The 23,219-nt window shown below is 44.3% G+C and overlaps 2 protein-coding genes across 4 annotated transcripts in view; both read right to left on the bottom strand.

The window, feature by feature from the left end:
* Positions 1 to 23,219, bottom strand: part of LOC141051076 (uncharacterized) — a 188,466-nt gene that overhangs the window by 91,727 nt on the left and 73,520 nt on the right. The gene's annotated exons all lie outside the window — the stretch shown is intronic.
* LOC141051107 (uncharacterized) overlaps positions 1 to 23,219 on the bottom strand; it is a 40,578-nt gene that overhangs the window by 16,032 nt on the left and 1,327 nt on the right. The window lies entirely within an intron of this gene.

Below are 23,219 nucleotides of genomic sequence, written 5' to 3'. Positions count from 1 at the left end.
CTGCCGAAATAATATAAGAATCAGAGGAATTCCAGAGGCCATACCAGACAAGGGGCTGCAGAGTTTTCTGGGCTCCTTACTGCAGGAGCTGCTCCCAGACCTGACTGCAACTGATTTCCTGGTGGACAGAATACACAGAGTCCCTAAGCCTAAATCCCTCAGTGCTGATGTCCCTCGGGACACTTTAGCTCGCCTGCACTTTTACAAGACCAAAGAAGCCCTGCTGCAAGCCCTGAGAAAGAGACCCCCTCTGTCTGAGCAATTCCGGCACCTGTCCATTTTTCCAGATCTGTCTGCAGGAACCCTGGCAAAGAGGAGGGAATTTGCTCCTTATACCAAAATTCTCAGGGATGAAGCTATATCCTATAGATGGGGTTTCCCTGTAAAGATCCTGCTTTTCCAAGCAGGAAATACCCACGCCTGCCATTCCCCACAGCAGTTGGCAAAGCTCCTATCCTCATGGAACTTGGCAAATCTCCCGGCCAGATCTCCAAGAGCTACAGGATCATCCCAACAGGATAAAGTGAATGAAGATTGGTCCGTCACGTGAGTTATGTGATATGTTTGAGTCGCGGCTGAGACTTAGTTGCTACTTTTAAGGTCCGCTGGTTCTGTTCAACCAGGACCCTGAACCCCCATGGTGGTAAATTTCCACCATACCGCAGGCCCCTTTTTTGGGCTTTTTTCTTTGTGGACTGATGCTCCCTACATCAGTAATGTTAGTGTTGTCAATATTGTTAGTGTTATCTCTTTCCTGCCTAACCTTCCTTTTCCCCCTGCAGCTCTAGGCAAGAGACTTTTTTTTCCCATGTACAATGGTACTGAACTGTATGTCTATAAATGTTAGGGGTCTGAACTCGCCAGCCAAGAGATCCATGTTTTGGCGGGAAGTGGTTAAATCCAAATGTGATGTAATATGTGGTCAGGAGTCTCATCTCCTCCAAGGGGACTCGCACAGGTTAAATAATGCTAAATTTCCTTTCATACTGCTGGCTTGTGGAAAAAAAAAAAGGCTGGAGTATTCATTTGTGTAAAAAATACTGTTGCGTTCACACTACATTCACAACATTTAGACCCTGACGGTAGATACGCCATTATTAATTGCTCCATAAATGGATCTAAGTATACTATTGCAACCGTTTACGCCCCCAACTCTGGTCAGATCAGCTTTTTGCGGAGGTTTCTTTCCAAGCTTTCATCCGTTAAAGAGGGTAAGCAAATAATCTGCGGGAATTTTAACATGGTAATGTCCAGCACTCTGGATTGCTCCAATACTGCTGTAAAGAGGAAGGAGATGATCACAATAATTTCAGAAAGGCATCTCCATGATATATGGAGATACCAACATGCAAATGAGAGGGACTACACATTCTTCTCGCCTCGGTTCACCTCTTACAGCAGATTGGACTACATTCTGGTTGATAGCTCACTTATTATGGATTGCTCAGATTCAAAAATTGGACTTATAGCTTGGTCGGACCACGCCCCCATATACCTGACAGTTCAGGAACAAAACCGCGCGCCTGTTTTTGCCCGGTGGCACATGAATGACTCCCTCCTAGCCTGTAGACAAATCTCTGAGGAGTTGCAGGCCGACCTCGCAGAGTTTTTTAACTTTAATGATAACAAGGAGGTGACAGAGGAAACGCTTTGGTCTGCACACAAGGCCTATATTAGGGGGTCATTCATCAAAATTGCCACTAGGGAGAAAAGGAGGCATCAGGCAACTTACAAAGCTCTACTGTCCCATATAGTACTTTTGGAAGCCCACAATAAATCTGCCCCAAACTTGTCGACATCTGACGAACTCAGGAAACTAAGAACACAGCTCCGCCAAGTGTTGATGGCAGACTATGAGAAAAACTTAAGATCCCTCAAACAGCGGTACTATGTGATGGGTGACAGAGCGGGTGCCTTACTAGCCAGGAGGGTTAAAAAACGAGAAATGCAAAATAAAATTGAATACCTCGTGACGGGTTCTAATGCCACAATACGTAACCCAACGGAAATAGCCAACGCATTCGCTGACTTTTACCAGTCTCTCTACAACCTTAAAAATGACCCCACTGCCCCAAAGCCTACCCAAACGGCAATTAATTCCTTCTTAAACAATATTAATCTTCCTCGGTTACCTGCAGTACAGCTGGAGCAACTAAATTCCCCTTTTTCTCTGGAAGAGGTTCGCCAGGCGGTGACCACAGCCAAAAGAAATTCAGCTCCAGGCCCAGACGGCCTCACTAACTCCTATTATAGGCAATTCACTGAAACCCTGTCTCCTTTCCTCCTGAGACTTTTCTCCTCTTGGCTAGCCACAGCAGATATTTCACCCAATAATCTAGAGGCCATTATAACTACCCTGCCAAAACCAGGAAAACCCCCTATTTCACCAGGAAACTTCAGGCCAATATCCCTCCTAAACTGCGACTTAAAATTGTACGCCAAAATAATCTCAGCTAGAATACATAAAGTTCTTCCATCACTGATTTCCCCGGATCAAGTGGGGTTTGTGGCGGGGAGGCAGGCGAAGGATGGGACGAGACGTATGCTGGATCTGATTGCGGTGGCTGAGGGGAGGAAAATCCCCAGTGTATTCCTGTCCCTGGACGCAGAGAAGGCGTTCGACAGGGTGCACTGGGGATATCTGAAATCTGTTCTGGCCAAGTTTGGTTTCAAAGGCCCCATACTTAATGCCATAATGGCGCTGTACTCTAACCCTAACGCCAAAGTTCTGGCATCCGGATTTATATCTCGGAGTTTTGAATTAACCAATGGGACACGCCAGGGGTGTCCGCTCTCCCCTATCATCTATGCCCTTGCTATAGAGCCTCTGGCGCAGACTATCCGTGAATGCCCTCGGATCTCGGGGATTCGAGTGGGGAGTATAAATCATGTGGTCAGTCTATATGCAGATGACGTGATTTTATCTTGCACTAATGTAGAGGTGTCCCTACAACATGTAATGGAGATCCTGCCCTCCTTCGCTCAAGTCTCGTATTACAAGCTTAATATTACCAAGTCCTTAATTTTTCCGCTCTTCTTGCCAGCCTCTACCAGAGCCACTCTTTCTCATCTTTACCCTTTCAAATGGGAAGACGAGGGAATCCCCTACCTGGGTATTATACTGGCCCCGCTACACTCCGTGATCCGGAAAAATCTGCTGACCCTGCACACCTCATTGGATAAAGAACTTACTCGCCTTTCTCTTCTCCCGCTCTCTTGGGTGGCGAGAATGCAGACTTTTAAAATGATCTGTCTCCCAAAAATTATCTACTTACTTCGGTGCCTGCCCCTAACAATTCCGCAACGGTATCTCACCAAAATTCATTCGCTAATGAGTAAATTTATATGGGCTGGGAAAAAACCTAGAATAGCCCTGAGATGTATGCATGCCCCGTTCAGTGGTGGAGGAATGGGTATTCCTAATATTCTAACATATCACAGAGCTGCTATCCTGGAACCGGCTCGAGATTGGTGGAAGAATGATTCAGACTTGAGATGGTTACAGATTGAGTACACCTGGGCACAGGCCCACTCCCCTAAACAATTCATAGACTCCCTGCTCCTAACCCCTTTGCCCCCCGGCGATCTTCTACCCACCACAGCAGCTCTAAAGAAAGCTTGGTCCTTATGGAGCAAGCCAGTGTCACAGGCTCTAGGTCCCAGCCTTCCCCTTAGATCGCTGGAAGCCTTCATTCCGAATTTGAATCTTGCCGCCTGGACACGTGGAGGTCCAATTACCCTAGCAGATCTCTATAGAGAAGGCGTCCTACTCCCGTACTCAGAAATGTGTGTTAAATTTAACCTCCCCCGACACAGTTTATTCCAGTTTTTTCAAATACGTCACTTCCTTCAGTCCGCTCCTCACCTACCGGTTCCCACAACAGCCGACCACGCTGCAATTAAAAAATTCTTTCAAAATAGCAAAATCAAAGGCCTTTCATACATCCATAACCTGCTAAACTCCCCGGAACCGGACAAACAATTGCCGTATATGCTCAAATGGGAAAAAGATCTAGCCTCTCAGCTTCCGTCGCAAGAATGGTTCGCGGCCTCAAAATGGATCCACAAATTCTCTTCATGTCTCAATCACATAGAGCAATTAAAAAAGGTTCATCTGCGGTGGTACAACTCCCCTACTAAACTGGCTTCTTTTTCCCCACATATGTCACCTTTGTGCTGGAGGGGATGCAACCACAGGGGCACCTTGTGTCATATGTGGTGGTTTTGCCCTAAGTTATCTAACTTCTGGCAGGAGGTGTTCAATCTAATCCATGAGGTTACTAGTCTCCGTCTTTCCCCAAACCCAACCTTAGCGGTGCTACACATTTGCCTTTATGGGATCCCGGATCTTTTAAAAAAATATCATTTCTCACATTCTCATAGCCGGCAGGTACTGTGTGGCATACAAGTGGAGGTCGGTGAGCCCCCCTACAAAAACAGAACTAATTGAGAGGACCAACCTACACTGGCTATACGAAACCAACTTGACCCCCAATCTAGAGAAGAGAACGGTGAGACTTAAACAATGGCATCCGTGGGCCACTTCCCTTTATGCAACGGCCCTCCCCCAGATACAGACACCTACACCATAAATAAATTGATTGTGCCTAAGAATGCCATGCATGTAGAGCTGCTTCCCCTTCCCCCCCCCTCCCCGCTTCTATGTTCAAGTTGTTGTTGGAAGGGGTATTTAATGTCCCAGATTGATATTCTAATAATGGCTCGAGGTTATTCCACCTCTTGCTACTCATTGCTCCTGTTCTTGATGTTTTTGTATGAGAAGTTTGCATTTTTTCTGAAAACTCAAAAACCTTTATGATAAAAAAAAAATACATCCTAGAATTGCATTTGCTTTTTTTGCTGCTGCATCACACTGTTGACTCATATTCAGTTTGTGATCTATTAGTATACCCAAGTCTTTTTCACATGTGCTGTTGCTTAGCCCTATTCCTCCCATTCTGTATATGCTTTTTTCATTTTTATTGCCCAGATGTAGTACTTTGCATTTTTCCCTGTTAAAAACCATTCTGTTAGTTGCTGCCCAACTGCTGCTGTTATGTCCGGCATTTTTGTTGCCTGTTACACAGCCAATAAGCATGTGGGGATTGACTGTGCGACGCTATAATTCTGTAGCCATCTTGGTTGTAGCATTACTTTTATTGGCTGGCAGTGTGACATCGGGGCTTACAAAAGAACAGGCACCGCGCAGATCGGCACACTGACGCCATTGCACAGCTGTGTGACACTTCGTATTGAAGAGAGAGAGTGCTTGTCTAGGCCTGTGTGCGCACAGTATAAGGAACCAGAAGCCTGTAGTGTTGATACTGGTGCTGAAGCTGAGCCATCACACTAACAGCCCTTCTATGGTCTAATTGTTTGTATCACATACAATCTGCATTTAGCCTAGGGAGGGAGAGAGACAGAATCCAGTCTGTAGACAGGAATTAGGTCTGTGCAATCTTTTTTTTTTTTTTTTTTTTGGGGGGGTAGCAAATTTTTTTTATATATATTTTGACTCTGAGTGTTACATGATTTGTGTTATATAACACAAAAAAGTAACAAAAAAAATTTAAAAGATGTCCCTGGGTTACATTTCTTACCCATACTCTAGTCTGTGTTATATAGTTACATAAGACCTAGGTCCATCAAGTTCAACCTTTCTCCACCAATTGTATTTCTTTGTCACTAAATTAACTATAACCTGCAATGTTATATGTATTGAGGAACTTATCCAGCCCTTTATTAAAAACTGTTATAGTGTCTGCCATTACTACCTCTTGTGGTAGGGCATTCCACAGTCTGACTCTAATTTCTGAATGTCCTTTTTTAAAAGTGGGGCCCAAAACTAGATCCCATATTATAGATGTGGCCTCGCAAGCGATTTATAAAGGGGTAACATTACGTTGGGATCGCTGGATTTTGTCTCTCTTATTATACACCCTAAAATTTTGTTTGCTTTTGCAGCTGCTGCTTGACATTGAGTACTGCTACTCAGCTTACTTGTATCCAGAATACCCAAGCCCTTCTCCTATTCTGCAGTTCCAAGTATAGACCCATTTAATATGCACTGCTCAAAAAATAAAGGGAACACTCAAATAACACATCCTATATCTGAATGACAGATATTCTCATTGAATACTTTGTTCTGTACAAAGTTGAGTGTGTTGGCAACAAAATCACACAAAAATCATAAGTGGAAATCAAATTCATTAACCAATGGAGGCCTGGATTTGGAGTCACACACAAAATAAAAGTGGAATGTAATGTCCTTAAAACAAGTCAAAATGAGGCTCAGTATTGTGTGTGGCCTCCACAAGCCTGTATGACCTCCCTACAATGCCTGGGCATGCTCCTGATGAGGTGGCGGATTGTCTCCTGAGGGATTTCCTCCCACACCTGGACTAAAGCATCCACTAACTCCTGGACAGTCTGTGGCGCAACGTGACGTTGGTAGTTGGAGCGAGACATGATGTCCCAGATGTGCTCAATCGGATTCAGGTCTGGGGAACGGGCGGGCCAGTCCATATCTTCAATGCCTACATCTTGCAGGAACTGCTGACACACTCCAGCCACATGAGGTCTGGCATTGTCCTGCATTAGGAGGAACCCAGGGCCAACCGCACCAACATATGGTCTCACAAGGGGTCTGAGGATCTCATCTTGGTACCTAATGGCAGTCAGGCTACCACTGTTGAGCACATGGAGGGCTGTGCGGCCCTCCAAAGAAATGCCACCCCACACCATTACCGACCCACTGCCAAATCGGTCATGCTGAAGGATGTTGCAGGCAGCATCTCCACGGCATCTCTAGACTCACTTCTGTCACATGTGGTGAGTGTGAACATGCGTTCATCCGGGAAGAGCACAGGGGGCCAATGTCGAATCTGCCAATCCACCAAGATCAAATGCCAATCACCCTCCATTTGTGGAGGTCGAGTCCTCTTACCATCCTGAGGGAATCTGTTTATAACAGTTTTTGCAACACATGGATGTTTGTGGCCTGTTGGAGGTCATTTTGCCGGACTCTGGTACTGGTCTTCTTGTTCTTCCATGCACAAAGGAGGAGGTAGCAGTCCTGTTTCTGGGTTCTTGCCCTCCTACAGAACCCTTCATGTCTCTCCATGGTGTACTGGCCTGTCTGGAGCAGGAGAAATTGATTCATAAGAAGTGTTGCTTCACAACTGGACAGGTTGGATTCACAGACATGTGATTGAGTTGGAGTGACATTGTATTGTTTAAGTGTTCCCTTTTTGAGCAGTGCATAACACTCCAAAAGTCATTAAAAAAAATTTCCCTGGGTCAAATATCTTACCCATACACTGTAATTTTATTATAACATATATATATATATATATATATATATATATATATATATATATATATATACACACACACACACACACACACACACACACACACACACACACACACACACACACACAATATACACTCTAAAAAAGCATTACAAAAATTAGCTGGATTGCATTTCTCACTCATACACATTCCATGGTCTGGGGTAAATTTTAATCTATAAAACTGGAAAAAAAGCATTTTTTCTGTAGGGTTACATTTCTCAGCCATACAGTATTATGTGGTCGTACATTTCTGTTATTTATAACACTGCAAAAAAAAGTGTTAAATTTATTCTACTCTATTCATTTAGTCATCCAGACAGTGTAACATGCTTAGGGGTCAACAAAGGTGGCAGAACCATGCGAGACTCCTGAGGGAGTGACCCGACAAATATCGGAGCCAGAGGAAGCTGGCACAATAGCAGAGGTATCAGGAGCCTGTGTTCCTAGTCCGGCCGATATCCCGGACCCACCAAAGCCTATCCCAGGCTGCATCCTTTACCACTGCTGTTCTTGTGGACTGCAAACGAGAGAGCCAGGATTCAGGAACTGGTGAGCACACTGCGGGGCCTGGGCTGGTCAGAAGGACAAGAAGGCGAGCCAGGACCAGGTCTGGCCAAATGTTAGCTGGCCCGCTAGCCGTAAGGTACCAAGAGTTGGCATCACAGGGGCTAGTAGCGGAGAAGAGGGTCCATTGAAGAGTTTGTGACCCGTCATCACATCTCATCCAACCAGTGGGCAGTAGAGATGGAACACATGCCTCGAAGGCTCCAAGAGCTGACAGCTGCAACCAGGTTCCTCAAAATGGAGGGGTGGCATCGCTGGAATGCAGAGGGTGTGATCCCAGAAGGAGGGAAGCATGATGAACCCTTCTTGAGAAATGAACAGGCCTGAGGTGGCTCAACACAGGGGTACTACCACCCCTAAGAGATCGTACCTTCTTTGGGGTTCACCACCTCCTATGCGTGAGCAGCCAATGGTGCAGTTGTCATATGGGGCTGCTGCCCATTTCTATATGTCAAGGGCTCTTGCACTACCTGAAGCCATGTGACTTACAGCTCAGGCACCTGGGAATCGTGCTCCAAGGAGCAGGTGGAGACAGTCCCCCCAGCCTCAAGAGGAAGGAGAAGCGGACACCTGAAAAGGATTATTGTATTAAACTACTTATAATTTTTTCCTGACCTTGTACTTTGGGCAAAGCCTTTATGAGTGTAGGAGTATAGCAAGTACACTTTTAAAATATTTGAAAGTTGGCTTACCAGTTGCTGCCTTTCAGGGTTCTATGGATGAACCTCCTCATATTTTATGTCTGGCTTTGCACTTTCTGCAAATCTTTTATGATAATATAACTACACTTTCAAAATATTTACGTTCAAAATATTTTTATGGATTCAATGACTCATCTATACAGTTTAACCACATGTATAATTGCATGAAGGTGTTATGTAAAACTCACAAAAAGTGTAGAAAAATATTTCTAGATTAGATTACTCATACATACAGTGTTACATGCTGTCACATTTTTGGCAGTGTATCGATATTATATTGCTCATTCACACAGTACATCGTATCTGTGGGTACATTTTGTTGCTCTATAAGCCTCAAAAAAAAACTTGTTAAAAAATTTATTGATATTATTCTGCTCACCTGTAGAGAATTCCATGGTGTGGAGTACATTTCATTTGTATATATCCCTTAAGAACATGTTCAAAATTTATCGGCATTATATTGCTCATCCATAGGGTATTGTATCTTCTTGGGTACAGTTCGTTGCTATATAAGCCTCAAAAAAGGATTTCAAAATTTTAGGCTGTGTGCACACTTTGCAGATTTGGTGCACTTTTTCAGCTCGAATTTGTGACAAAACCTGAAGCAAAATCTGATGCCAGTAAACTGAATGAGTAGTCTAAAGTGTCATGCACACGTTAAGTATTTTCGACTTGCAGATTTGGAGCAGAAAATAATCTCCAGCATGTCAATTCTCTCTGCAATTTTGCACTGTGTTTTTCACCATTGATTTCACTTAAATCAATCAAAAATGCAGGGCAAAAACGCACCAAAAACTTGCTTTTTTGCAGCTAGGTTTTTCCTGCCAAGAGATGCAGAAATTTTACTCAACGTGTGGACATAAGGTTATCGGTATTATATTGCTCACCCACAGACTATTCCATGGTCTGGAATAAATTTTCTGGGTAAATAACCCTCAAAAGAGCCTAGCCTTAAGGCTGTGTGCCCACGTTGCATTTTTAAGCATTTCCGCTGCAGCAGAAACGCTAATAAAACGCATTCCCATGCAATCCGATGGGATTCCGCAGATTATGTGCCAATACTGCAGATTTTTAAGCTGCGGAATCGCACAGCGGTACAATCCGCAGCATGTTCATTAACTCTACGGAATCGCGACGATTCCACCACCATAGGATTGCATTGAAACGCTCACTTTATGCATGTGGCTATGCCTACCATGCGTAAAGTGAACGCTTCATGTGCGGATGGTAACCAGGGACTAGAGGAGAGGAGACTCTCCTTCATGCCCTGGGTACCATATTCCTGTATAAAATTTGGGATTTGGATGTTTCGCCCCAGCAGTTCGCCCCCAGCAGTTCACACCCGGGTACATTTCGCCCCGCACATTTCATCCCCAGCATTTGGCCCCGGCACATGTCGCCCCCACACATATTGCCCCCAGCAGTTCGCCCCCGGATGTTCCGCCCCCAGATGTTTGTACCCTGTTTTGCTCCCAGAATTTTGTGTTTGATTGTTTTGCCAGTTTGTCCTTGTGGTTCATGAATTCCCGTCCGTCATAAATCCACATGTCACAAAAGTACTGTACAGAGTGCTGCACTTTTGTGACATGTTAAATCAACTGTTTCCATCTGTAAACCTCACAACTGATTGCATTATAGTATCAGAGCATTTTGCCCGCAATTTTAACAAGACATTTTCCAAAACGTTTCTTAAACACGAAAAAAAATAAACGGATTCAAAAATGTAGTGTGAATGAGACCTGATGTAGGTGAGGAATGTAAACCACTCTAAAATCAAAACATTTTGTGAACTTTTACCTGACCCAGAACTGACCTGCTTTTTTGCAAGTTTTATTGCAGATGTAACAATTTTCATGTCAGGTGTCCTGCAAGTTACATTAGGCTACTTTCACACATCAGGTTTTCGGCGTCAGGTGCGATCCGGCGTCATGCTGGAACGCCGAATCCGGCAAATGTTTTGTAAAACCGGATGTGACGGATCCGGTTTTCTGCCGGATCCGTCTTGTTCTTGACAGATAAAACCGGATCCGTCTCATCCGGTTCATCCGTTTTTCTATCCGTTTTTCGACGGATTACGCCGGATGCGGTTTTTAAAAACACCCCTTGTGGCCTTCCGAACGGGATTGGCTACTGGAAAACTATATATATATATATATATATATATATATATATATATATATATATATATATAGCGTGTTCCTACAGCCCTTCTTTGACAGGTTGTAGAGGAGAAAGTGCAGGTTGGAGAGAAGAGCAAGTTACTGGCGAAGATGGATGTTGTTATTGGAAATATTTTGAAGAATTTGGCGGATTTTACAGCGGAGGCGAATCGTTTGAGGGTGATTGTTCTGGAGAAGGAGAGAGCGAGACAGCAGCGCATCAGGCATCGTAGACGACGTTTGTGGATCCACCCCATCACAGCCAAGAGAATGACGCGTGGGGTCTATTCTACACTCTGCATGGACCTTAGACGAAACCCGGATACATTTTTGGATATGTTCGGATGAAAATGGAGAATTTTGATTACTTGTGGAGCACATTGCACACCTCATAAGAAAAGCAGACACCTATTGCCGCTTCTCTGTTTCACCCGCAGAGCGTCTGATGGTGACTTTAAGGTAAGCCACATTTATTGGATGTGATCGCATCAGAGCACACTTTCACTGCAATCTTGTTGGTGGTAGTTTGTATCTCCAAGTGTTATAGCTGACTTTTGGAATGTAATGCTGTGATTTAAAACTAATTGATTGTTTTTTAATTCCCCACAGATTTCTTGCAACTGGAGAATCCCTTTCGTCACTGCATTTCCAGTACAGACTCGGGATTTCCACCATATCTGGAATAGTGAAGTACACATGCCGTGCACTGTGGGACTCCTTAGCTGAAGAGTTTTTACCAGAGCCCACAACAGAGAGGTGGATTGAAATTTCAGAAAAGTTTCAACAGATATGTCAGTTTCCCAACTGCTTGGGCGCTGTGGACGGGAAACATATCCGCATTGTAAAGCCAGCCGGATCGGGATCGGAATATTTCAATTACAAGAAATATTTTTCAATTGTCCTCATGGCCATCGCTGACGCGGAATACAAGTTTATTGCTGTTGATATTGGGGCCTATGGCCGCTCCAATGACTCTCAAGTTTTCAAACTGTCTGCCATGGGGCGTAAACTGTATGGAAACACCTTCCAGTTGCCACCCCCTAGACCGCTGCCGCAAACATCTGGTCCACCTATGCCATTTGTCTGTGTAGGGGATGAAGCCTTCCAGCTGTCAGAACACCTTTTGAAACCGTACTCTAGCAGAGGATTGACAAGAACAAAACGCATTTTTAATTACCGCCTCACAAGAGCAAGAAGAATGGTTGAATGTACCTTTGGTATTCTGACAGCCAAATGGCGGGTCCTATTGACTGCGATCAACCTCAAGACAGAAACTGTGGACGAGGTGATCAAAGCTTGCGTGGTACTCCACAATTTTGTTATCTGCAAGGAACCCATTTCCATTGAGGACACCTCTGAAGAAACCACCTTGCAAGATTACCATGACATTACCACTAGAAGTTCTGTGACGGTTTCAGTAATGAGGGACAATTTTGCACTATACTTTATGTCACCTCAAGGCAGAGTACACTGGCAGGATGACAGAGTGTGAAAGATTTGTGCCCTTAACCAAACTTGTGTACCTTCTGTACCAACAGTATATACCTTTGCCAACCAAAGTTGGCTATCTTGTCATGGTCTCTATTTTTAGCTTTAGACCACAGGTGTGTACCTGGTTGTGTTTTATGCAAAGTATTTCACCTTTTAACAAAAGTTGTGTACATTGTTAGGAAATCACCAACAATAAACACAACTTTTTAGGTGAAATACTTTGCTTCAAACACAACCAGGAACACAACTGTGGCAAAAAGCTAAAATTTACCCACAGTTATATACCTGGTTTTGAATACCTTTTTACCTTTTAAATACCCTGTATTTAACCTTTTTTTTTAAACATATTTCGCCGCAGAAAGAAATGACAGACAACCAGTGTAAACAATAATGTAACTTTTATTTAAAATATTTTTTTTTTGTAAACTGTTTTTAAAGTTAAAAAAACTTTTTTAATAAAGGTTTGAAACCAACTGGGCATTTTTATTACAAAACACATCATAAATCTGTGTAGTGTGGGGTGGAAATACTGCTGGAGGGGCTGCGGGACACTTCGACACTGGGAGTGTGGAGAGAGGACTGGGATCGTGGTGGGGAAGGAACAGTTAGAGGTGATGGTGTGGAAAAAGCTACAGAATGGGTGGACATGTGGGAGGCAGAAGAGGTGTGGGCGGTGGAGTGGATGGTTGGGCAGGGACTGTAGGAGCAGATGATGTTGATGGCAAGTTGTATGGGGAAGGAGTTTGGTACGGGGCAGGTTGCTGGAAGTGGGTATATGTCTGGTACTGGGGAGGTTGCTGGTATGTAATAGGAGGGGGAGGATGGAAAGTGGCTGGAGGGGGTGCAGATGTAATAGGAGGGGGAGGATGGAAAGTGGCTGGAGGGGGTGCAGGTGGAGGAACTACTGTGGTGGGAGGAGGAGGTTGGGAGGTAACGTGCTGGAGAGCACCGTGGCATGAATGCATTACATGCATCTGCTGGGTAGGAGAGAGCGTTGCCATGCGCTCCACAACAGACCTGAAAAAGGTGTGGTTTGGCGAAGATCTTGCTTCTGAATGCATGGTTTGCAGAAGTGTCTTCACCTCCAGAATGCTGGAGTTGATCTGCTGATAGCCTGCGGAGATTTGCTCTGACAAGACTTTTAGACAGTTCTGGAAAGATGCATTCAGATGCAAGAACTCTGGCGCATAAGTCTTTTCCTGACCCCTCTGCAGCTGCCGCCCAGTACCCGCAGGTGTACTAGAGGTGGCAGGGGAAGAAGGGTGGGGTAAAGGGAAATCGATCTCCTCACCAGCAGCTTCATGTAATGTAGGCGGCCACGATGCTCCTGTGCTGGTGGATGGGACAGATGGGTCGAATGTGTGGGAAGGCTGGGAAGGTGCAGATGTACCGGGGCGGTCGAAGTGTCCCTCGGTGCCGGTCTCCTCAGGGATCGCCTCAGAAGGGTCCAATCGTGCAGTCTCCCGAGTGCTGCTCACCGTGCTGTGGAATAAAGAGAAAAAAAAAACAATTAAAATAGTGACATGGTATGGCCCTGGCTGAAAAAAAAAAAAAAAGTTACATCTAACATTTTTTTTTCACATGTGGTGTGTAATATTTACCTTCTAGTGACCATTGTTTCCCGGAGGAACGACAGGGCTCGTGCATCCTCCAGATCCACTCGGGGCCCGCATCTCTTTATTGAACTCCTTCTTGAAACGATCCCTCACAGACCGCCACCGCTTCACAATTCTGTCCCCTGAAACGAGAAAGGAGTGGTTAGTATACAACATCAGTGTTTCCCAAACTCCAGTCCTCATGGTCCCCAGGGGTCATGTTTTCAGGATTTCCATAGTAAATAGAAATCCTGAACACATGATCCGTGGGGACCACGAGGACTGTTGTTCGGGAAACACTGGTTTACATCAAGCAACCGGTACTGTATATACTTACGCTCTTTAATCTGGGCCCGAGCATCGAGGTCCTCCCAGCGGTCCACAAGGAGCGAACAGATTTCCTCCCAGAGTCGCCGGGTAACAATCAGGTCAGCGTGGCGGCGGTCAGCCATATTCCAGAGCGGCTCCCTTTCTCTGACGAGATCGATGAGGTGGTCCACATCGATTCCTCCATCCTCACCGTCAGAGTCGGGAGCACGCTGTGAAGGCTGTTAAAGAAAAAGACAAAAATAACATAATTAGCCTCCACAAAAGAAATGAAATAAAAAGTGCAAAAAAAACAAAGCAAAAATATTTATACTTACACGCTGGTGACCGCCGCGTTGCTGTCGCCGACGACCCTGGGAGGCACTGCGAGGACCTCTTGGCCGAGCACCAGATTGGGAAGACTAGAGAAGAAAACAAAAAATGTTATGTCTTTGGATGTAGGCATTTGTTTGCTGTGTGTGGTCTGCAGAACATTGTTTTCTATGTGTTGTGTGTAGTGTGATGTTGTGTTTCTGCGTTTGATGCCAAAAACTTACCAATTGTGAGCCCACTCCAGGTGTCTGTCCACCCCTTCCTTCTTCTTCTGGGAGCTCCTCTTCATCTTGTGATTCCTGTTTTGAAATAAAAGGCAATGAATAGACATATATTACAGAGATGATGGATTTTGGAAATAAAAACTTACCGTCAAACGCTGACGATGCGAGGGAGGGCTCCCAGAAGATGTGCTGTCTTCCTGCTGGCCAGACTCCATGCCTGTGGGTGGTGTTACTGCTGCTGCCGCCATTGCTGCTGCTGCATCTATTGGGCGGCTGTTGAATAAAGAGAAACAAAGGGGCAATGATATCTTGATATTCCATGGCCCTAGTTTGGAGGAATGGGGGATTTGATAATTACCGTCTCTCATCTGCTGCTGGACTCCCCTCCCGTTGTTCAGCATGCTGCTCCATTTGGGGTGGTGGTGGTGCTGATGGTGCTGCTGCAGATGTCTCCTGCCTTGTCCTGCGCCTGGTTGCTGTCTTGGGTGCCATGTTGGGTGTGGCTGAGGGTCCCACTGTCTTGCTTTTATATGTGTGTCTTGTGCGCAGAGCTACTGAGCATGCTCAGACCAAAAATACCGGATCCGGCCGCCGGATCCGGCGCTCATAGGCTTTCATTGTGTGAAAAAGCCGGACGCGTCGGATCCGGCGTGTCCGGCTTTTTCGCCGGAGACAAAAAACATTACAGTAGCCGTTTTTTCCAGACGCCGGATTGAGACACAATGCCGGATCCGGCGAAAACTGGATGAAACGCATGGCCATCCGGCGCGATCCGGCACAAATGCAAGTCAATGGGGGGGAAACCGGATCCGGCATTGCATTTCGCCGGATCCGGTTTTTGTCAAAAGCGCCGGATCGCGCCTGACGGCGAAAACCTGATGTGTTAAAGAGGCCTTAGACTAGCTTTTATGCCATCTTTACATCAGAATATAGCAGTGTCTAAAATCTCTACAAAGAGAGAGGTGTACTAGCACAAAAAAAAAAAAAAAAAAATCAGTCAGCTTCCACAGCAATTCACTTTCTATAAGTATGAATTCAATTCTTTCCAAACGTGGTAAGAAGAAGTTTCTACGAGAATCACATTTACATATTTTCCAAACGAACGGCTGATGATGTCCATTCCATCTGGGTGTCTGAAAAATGGTCAACTTGCAAGGGATGTGTTTGGACCAATAAAGGATCTGGTGAAGTGGTGAAAGTAACCAATCCCCACAACCACACAGCACAAGCAGCAAGACCTGAAGCAATCCAACTTGTCAATGAGGCGGTCACCAGGGCAAGGACAACACAGGAGACACCACAACAGATTCTCACAGAAGTCATTTCAGGAGCCCATTCTAATGTTGCAGCACTTCTCCCAAGGAAAGCATCACTGAAGAGAACAATATGATTACACTGGTCAACAGCATTTTTGGTGCCAAAGATATTTCATCGAATTTAGGGTATTTTTGGGGTGCTGATTCTGAATATGTCATCAGTTTTGCCAGATTGGCTCAAGTTTTTGAGATTTTTGGTATCTTATTTATAGCACTTGTTGGTAAATGCGACGCATCATCTCATTAATTTCTTTGGATTAGTACTTGAACTGAGCAGTTCTCAATATAGTTTTGTGTTAATTAGTGTTCTAAAAGTTTGTTCATAGCTTGATTTTTGCACTAACTTTATGTTGTTGTCTGTTTTCCAGTGAAAAGCATGAACTCATCAAGAAGAAGTTGTCTTAACGATCCAGACTCATTCTGTTACATTTGTGGTGAATACACACTGCCAAAACATAGAAGAAACATAACACACTTCGTAAAAAAAGTGTATTTTGCCTATTTTGGGGTTATGCTTGGGGACCAAGACAAGTTTTGGGCACCACACATAGTGTGCAAAGCATGTATCGAATTATTACGAAAATGGAGCAAAGGACAAAGAAAAAGCTTCAAATTTGGTGTTCCAATGGTGTGGAGAGAGCCAAAAAATCATCATGATGACTGTTATTTATGGTAAACACAGGTACAGGCACATCTTCACAATGAGGGACAGGCCTTCTTGCAGATTCCATGTTACTCCCATTTTCGTTTCTTATGCTTATTGAATCCTTGCACTTGCACTGCACAGAAATAACAGTCATCATGATGATTTTTTGGCTCTCTCCACACCATTGGAACACCAAATTTGAAGCTTTTTCTTTGTCCTTTGCTCCATTTTCGTAATAATTCGATACATGCTTTGCACACTATGTGTGGTGCCCAAAACTTGTCTTGGTCCCCAAGCATAACCCCAAAATAGGCAAAATACACTTTTTTTACGAAGTCTGTTATGTTTCTTCTATGTTTTGGCAGTGTATATTCACCACAAATGTAACAGAATGAGTCTGGATCGTTAAGACAACTTCTTCATGATGAGTTCATGCTTTTCACTGGAAAACAGACAACAACATAAAGTTAGTGCAAAAATCAAGCTATGAACAAACTTTTAGAACACTAATTAACACAAAACTATATTGAGAACTGCTCAGTTCAAGTACTAATCCAAAGAAATTAATGAGATGATGCGTCGCATTTACCAACAAGTGCTATAAATAAGATACCAAAAATCTCAAAAACTTGAGCCAATCTGGCAAAACTGATGACATATTCAGAATCAGCACCCCAAAAATACCCCAAATTCATTAAAATATTTTGGACACCAGAAAAAAATTTTTTTTTCGTTGACCTGTGTTATCAAGGCAACATTCAAAGGTTGCCCCAAACCCTTGATCAACTTGTTATTCCCCAGGAGTTCCAGGAGATGAATATTGATGGTATCCAGCAGCAGTTCCTTCTGCATGACCCTGGTAAGCATTTAACATTTCCATTATGCAGAATTATTGCAAAGTTTGCCGGCGATTATCACAACAGTTTAAAACCATGGCGGTAATCACCGGCAAAACCACTAGATAGCACTCGATTTGCCCAATGCAAGTCAATGGGCTCAAATCACGGGAAAACTGTGCAGCAGAAAGCCGTGCGGTTTTCCATTTTAAAACATGTTGCATCTTCCTGGCGATTACTGCCATGGTTTTAAACTGCTGCGGTAATTGCCAGGAAAACAGCAAGTCTAAAAGAGGTATCAATGTGCTACCTATGATGTATACAGGGCTGCTGGTTCACAGCCCCCTGCAAAGCTCCCCAACTCCCCATGTGCTCAGTCCCTTACTGGCTTTACACAGGGGGGGGGGGAAGCCCTCCTCTTATCCAGGATGAAGCACATGAGGGGAGGGGGAAAGGGAACTTTCCAGAGGGCTGTGAACAAGCAGCCCTGAATGTATCACAGGAAGCCTGAATCCCACCACAATTTCTGCTACCAAGGGGGCCCGACTTCCTTAGTAACCACTGAAATCCTGCAGCACATAGAGCCTGCTGCTGTAACTTGGATGGGACTGTTCACACAAAACTAAATAAAATTTAGAAAAAAAAATTATATTTAAAAAAAAACAAAAAACTAAAGCTGCTGGAAGGGGGTCTCCATTGGAAAAGATCAGTGCCACAGGTACTATAACATATCAAAAGTTTTTTTTTTTTTTTTTTTTAGAGTTACGCTTTATATTGTTCTGCAATATTGGTTGGTTTGACCAATTGTTAATATTTTTCTGTCTGTTTGTAAAGTTACTTATCTAGAAAAGTCAAAGTTTTGGAAAAAAAAAAAAAAACACAGCACAAAACATAACTTGATCATATTTATACATCTTAGACCCAAAATATGATTAGTGAGAAGTGAACCTGCCAAAGTTCAGTATGGGCAGTTCCGTCCCAAACACACAAGAAAAGCAGGGTTCGGGTTCAGCACCCCCAAACTATCATCTCCATTTAACTCAATGGGTTTGGAGACTCAGAGGAGTGGAGGATCTGTCCACCACATCCTCATCACTGACCAGATAGTAAACAAATAAAAAAAAAATAAAATTAAGATGCGGAGGGTCCTCTTCAGTCCTCTTCCATGCACTTCCACATTGTGTGAATATGTCATCGTACCGGAGGGAATCCCTTTCAGGATTCCCAGCTTGGGATTCCCTTGGTCAAAAAGACTCCACACAGGTCCAGACCCCAGCAAAGGGGAGAGAAGCGATTTTTATTTTCTGATGAGCAAACTCCGAACATTGCCTGTTTGGGGTCGGTGTGGTTGAACCCAAGCAGGCAATGTTCGATACGAACCCTGAACTTTCCAGATCATGTTTGCTCATCACTAGATACAGTATGATATGTAATGGATGACAAAAAGCCATTAAGTGTAACACCACTAGTGCATGACAGTAAAATGATTGTCACTTGTCTTAGATCAGGGGTGTCAAACTCATATTCACCAAAGGCCACACCAATTTAATGGCTGTCCCCAAAGGGCCGTTTGTTACTGAAAGACCGGATGCACACAACCGAGCCCCTTCCAGAACATGCATTTTTCTGCACAGAGCATTGCATGCCCCTGTATAAGGCATGTCACGGTGGATAAGCTCTTTACCAGGCATGGTCACATCTTCCCTGGATCTCACTGAAATCATGGAGAGCTATGGCTGCAGCTTCCAGTCACTTGTCCTTGTCATTGGTGCTGAAAGCTGCTGATAAACAGCTGGTTCAATGCAGAATACAAATGGACCCTATTCTTGGCCCAATCTGAGGAATGTACATAGAAAGCGTGTGCACAGCAATGACTAATGGTGCTCAGGTAGGTTCCCAAACCGTAATTAATGTAAAAATAGAACCCGGCACTCAGCTTAGTGTTAAAGTTGTAGGTGATTTTATTCAATCCCAAACAGTAGCATATACAAAACTTTTCGGTCCATACAAAAGACCTTCGCCAGTTGCGTACTGAGGGTTGAGTGCTGGGTTCTATTTTTACAATCTGAGGAATAGGCATCAATAGAAAAAGGGATCCTAAAGTGATAATACCACTTATCTACTGCTCCATCTTTTGGTATACTGGCAGAGAGTTCTGTGAGGGCTAATCCCAAACCCCCCCTTCTGAAGACCTAATAAAGAGGTTCTGTGGAAGCTGGTTAACTACCACTTTAGTTCAGCAAAGCCAATATCTCAGCTGTGCAGAGATGGTTGGTTGCGATTAACCCTGTAGTCAGTCAACAGTCCCCCTGCTTCCATTCATAGCCTGCATTAAAGGGGTATTCTCATGCCGAACAGCAAAATAAGGCAGCATGCTTTCAGCAATCATGTTGCGGTAAGCATGCTGCCTCTCCTGGTACTTACCTAGAGGTCTTCTGCTCATCTTTGCCTGATCTTCTCCTGGCTGTGTGAACTGGCGATCGCCATGCTGGATCCAGAGGCCACCACGAGTCCTCTCCTTCTTCCCAGCAACCTCTTCTTCTGCCTGATCTCATCACAGCACTGCGCATGCGCAGAAATGTATTGGTGACAGGAGAGGCATCGTGAGACCAGGAGACATTCAGCCTCACTGCCGAGGCATTCATCATGTTTCATGGATCAGTGATCCAGGCAAGATGAAAAGACAGCCAGAAGCAGGAGAAGACGTCATGGGGAACTGCTAGACTGCACTTCGTGACCCAAGAAGCTGCAGCTGCGACAGATAAGCATGTCAGTTTTTTTGTGTTTTGGGGTGATAATACCCCTTTAAGGCCAGCCAGAAGAGACACTGGGTGAGCTGCTGAAAAGGCAGCCACAGGAATCTCCAGCAATTGGGGACGTGTATATTTTACCACCAGGTATGTTCAGCCTTAGATGTTTTGTTCCCTGCATGTTGACCCCAAAAGCTGAGGGTGAAACATCTGGGGTCAAAATGCTAGGGGCGAAACATCAGATGGCGACACATCCAGGGACAAATGCTGTAGGTGAAACATCCGGGGGCGAAAATGTGCAGGGGCGAAACGCTGGGGGCATATCTTCCTGGGGGCGAAATGATAGGGGCGAAATTTCCTATAACTAAAGAATAGAATTAATATAAAAAAAAATAGGGATATACTTACCCTCTGTCAGCCCCCGGAAGTTGTCGGCAGCGCCGATGAGGACCGGGACGACTCCGGGGACCAACGGAGGGTAAGTATATCCCTAGTTTTTATTTTTTAAAACATTCTATCTTCTACTATTGATGCTTGATAAGTGTGACCAACCTGTCAATCACTTCCAAGCGGTGTTTCAAATCGCTTGAAAAAGTGCAAGCATTCTGCAAGCTAAAAAACGCTTGCAAAACGCTTGTTTTGTGGGAAACCACATGCGAATTCCGCATGCGTTTTACCCGCGGCGGGGAGTTGCGGAAATGCTGCGGACAATTCCGCAGCATTTCTGCAACGTGGGCACATAGCCAAAGGGTATGTGCACACGTTGCGGATTGGCCTGCAGAATTTTCCGCACAGAATCTGCATCTTTTGGCAGAAAACGCAGGCCAAAATGCTTGCGGATTTCATGCGGAATTGATGCGGATTTCTTACGGATTTGTTGCGAAATGTCATGCGTTTTTTGATGTGCGGATTTGCCTTACTCAATGTATAGTCAATGGGTGCAGAAACGCTGCATTTCCGCACAAAGAATTGACATGCTGCGGAAAAAAAAACGCAGCGAATCCGCACAGATTTTTCCGCAGCACGTGCACAGCAAATCTCAAATTCCCACTGACTATCACTGGTACTGTACTACATTGTGGATTTGATACAATTCCACGCGTCCAAAAACGCATCAAAATTCGCAACGTGTGCACACAGCCTTATGACTCTAGAAATACAAAACATGACAATTAGAACAGAATGTGTATAATAACACAGGGTGTATCTGAGTCCCTTATATTGGCAGTTCTTGCTTCCTTCATAAATTAAACTGAAATCTATTTTTTAATTTAAAAAAAAAAAAATCAATTATGTTTTACATAAAATTATATATATTTTTTAAAATCCTTTTTACATTTTGCCTTATATACAAGTCATTAACAGGAAAGAATATTTATTTTTTTTGCTGTAAACTCCAATTTCTCGTTGGTCTTGAATGTTTTACCACCGGTCCTTAAAGTGGAGTAAAAGTGTGACACAATTGTTCTCAGCAATGATCTGAGTGTCAGAGACACTTCCAGGGATCATCCCCATGCAGTTCTCCTTCCATTCAGAACTTTTTCCATCCATTTGAATTTTTTTCACTGCCCCCCTCAGACCTCATTGTAGGGTCTGTCAGAAAAAAAGCTTGGCTTTCCCATTGACTCCCATTATACTCGTTACTCAAAACGAGCATCCAAGCATTAGAAATTGTTCAGTTTGAGTAACGAGCACCTGAGCATTTTGGTGCTCGCTCATCTCTAGTATCAACATATCTCTAAGGGTGTGTGCACACGCTGCGGATTCTGCTGCGGTTCCGCAGCGGATTTGGCCGCTGAGGGATCCACAGCAGTTTTTGCTGCGGTGTACAGTACCATAATATCCTATGGATATTAAAAACCGCAGTGCAGACGGTGCGGATTTTTCCGCGCGGTTTCTAAACCACAGAAAGAATTGACAGGTCAATTCTTTCTGCGGATTCTGCTGCGGTTTGCCATCTCCTCCATTGTGGAGATGAAAAACCGCAGGTCTTTTGACCTGCAGATTTACCTGCCGATTTTACAAAATCCGCGCGGCCAAATCCGCACCGTGTGCACATACCCTAAGGGTATGTGCACACGCTGCGGTGTACAGTACCATTATAACCTATGAAAAACAAAAACCGCAGTGCACACGGTGCGGATTTGCTGCGGTTTCAAAACCGCAGCATGTCACGTCTTTGTGCGGAATCCGCAGCGGTTTCACACCTTCTCCATTGTAGAGGTGTGAAAACGCAGGGGAAAAACCACAGGTCTTTTGACCTGCGGATTTACCTGTGGATTTTGTAAAATCCGCAGGTGAAGCCGCAGCGTGTGCACACAGCCTAAAACTACTCAAGCGGTAATTTGAACTGGCCATTTATCCTGGTAAGTAATGATCAGGCGCCATGCACGGTGAATTCAGAAAAAGAAAACAAAACCCACATATACCAACATCGACAAAAAGAAATGAGTTCAGGCTCTCGAGAAACGTAAAGGGTTTGTGCAGCGAAGTAATAACTTGTTGATCAGCAGAACGGGGAATTTTTATCCATGCAATTGGGTCAGGATTTCGCATCAATGTTTGTATGTGAAAACCAGGAGAGGAACAAACAGAGAAAAAGACTAACTGAAAGATTGACAGCTGTTCTGTGTTTTCGTGGCACTCCATATAAATACTGATGAAAAACTGATCAAAAAATACTGTTGTGTGAATGAGGCCTTAGAATGGAGCAGCCATGTGAATGCACCGCTCCATTCTTTCCTCAAGGGGGCGCTGAGCACTGCGTTCAGCATTTTCTGGCAGTCCAAAGATGAATGAAGAGACCGGTTACTGCATTTTGAAATATGGATGAAAGTGCCCCATCGGGCATAAAAAATTCCCCTTCTGATGGTAGGTTCAGGTTCCAGAGGTCAGACTCCCTCCAATCAATAAGTTGTCACCGATCATGGGAATAACTTTATT

The sequence above is a fragment of the Dendrobates tinctorius genome, unplaced genomic scaffold, assembly GCF_039654945.1.
Source record: "Dendrobates tinctorius isolate UK_male_01 unplaced genomic scaffold, ASM3965494v1 ptg000155l, whole genome shotgun sequence".
NCBI classification, from domain to species: domain Eukaryota; kingdom Metazoa; phylum Chordata; class Amphibia; order Anura; family Dendrobatidae; genus Dendrobates; species Dendrobates tinctorius.
This window is presented reverse-complemented; position numbering and strand designations above follow the sequence as displayed.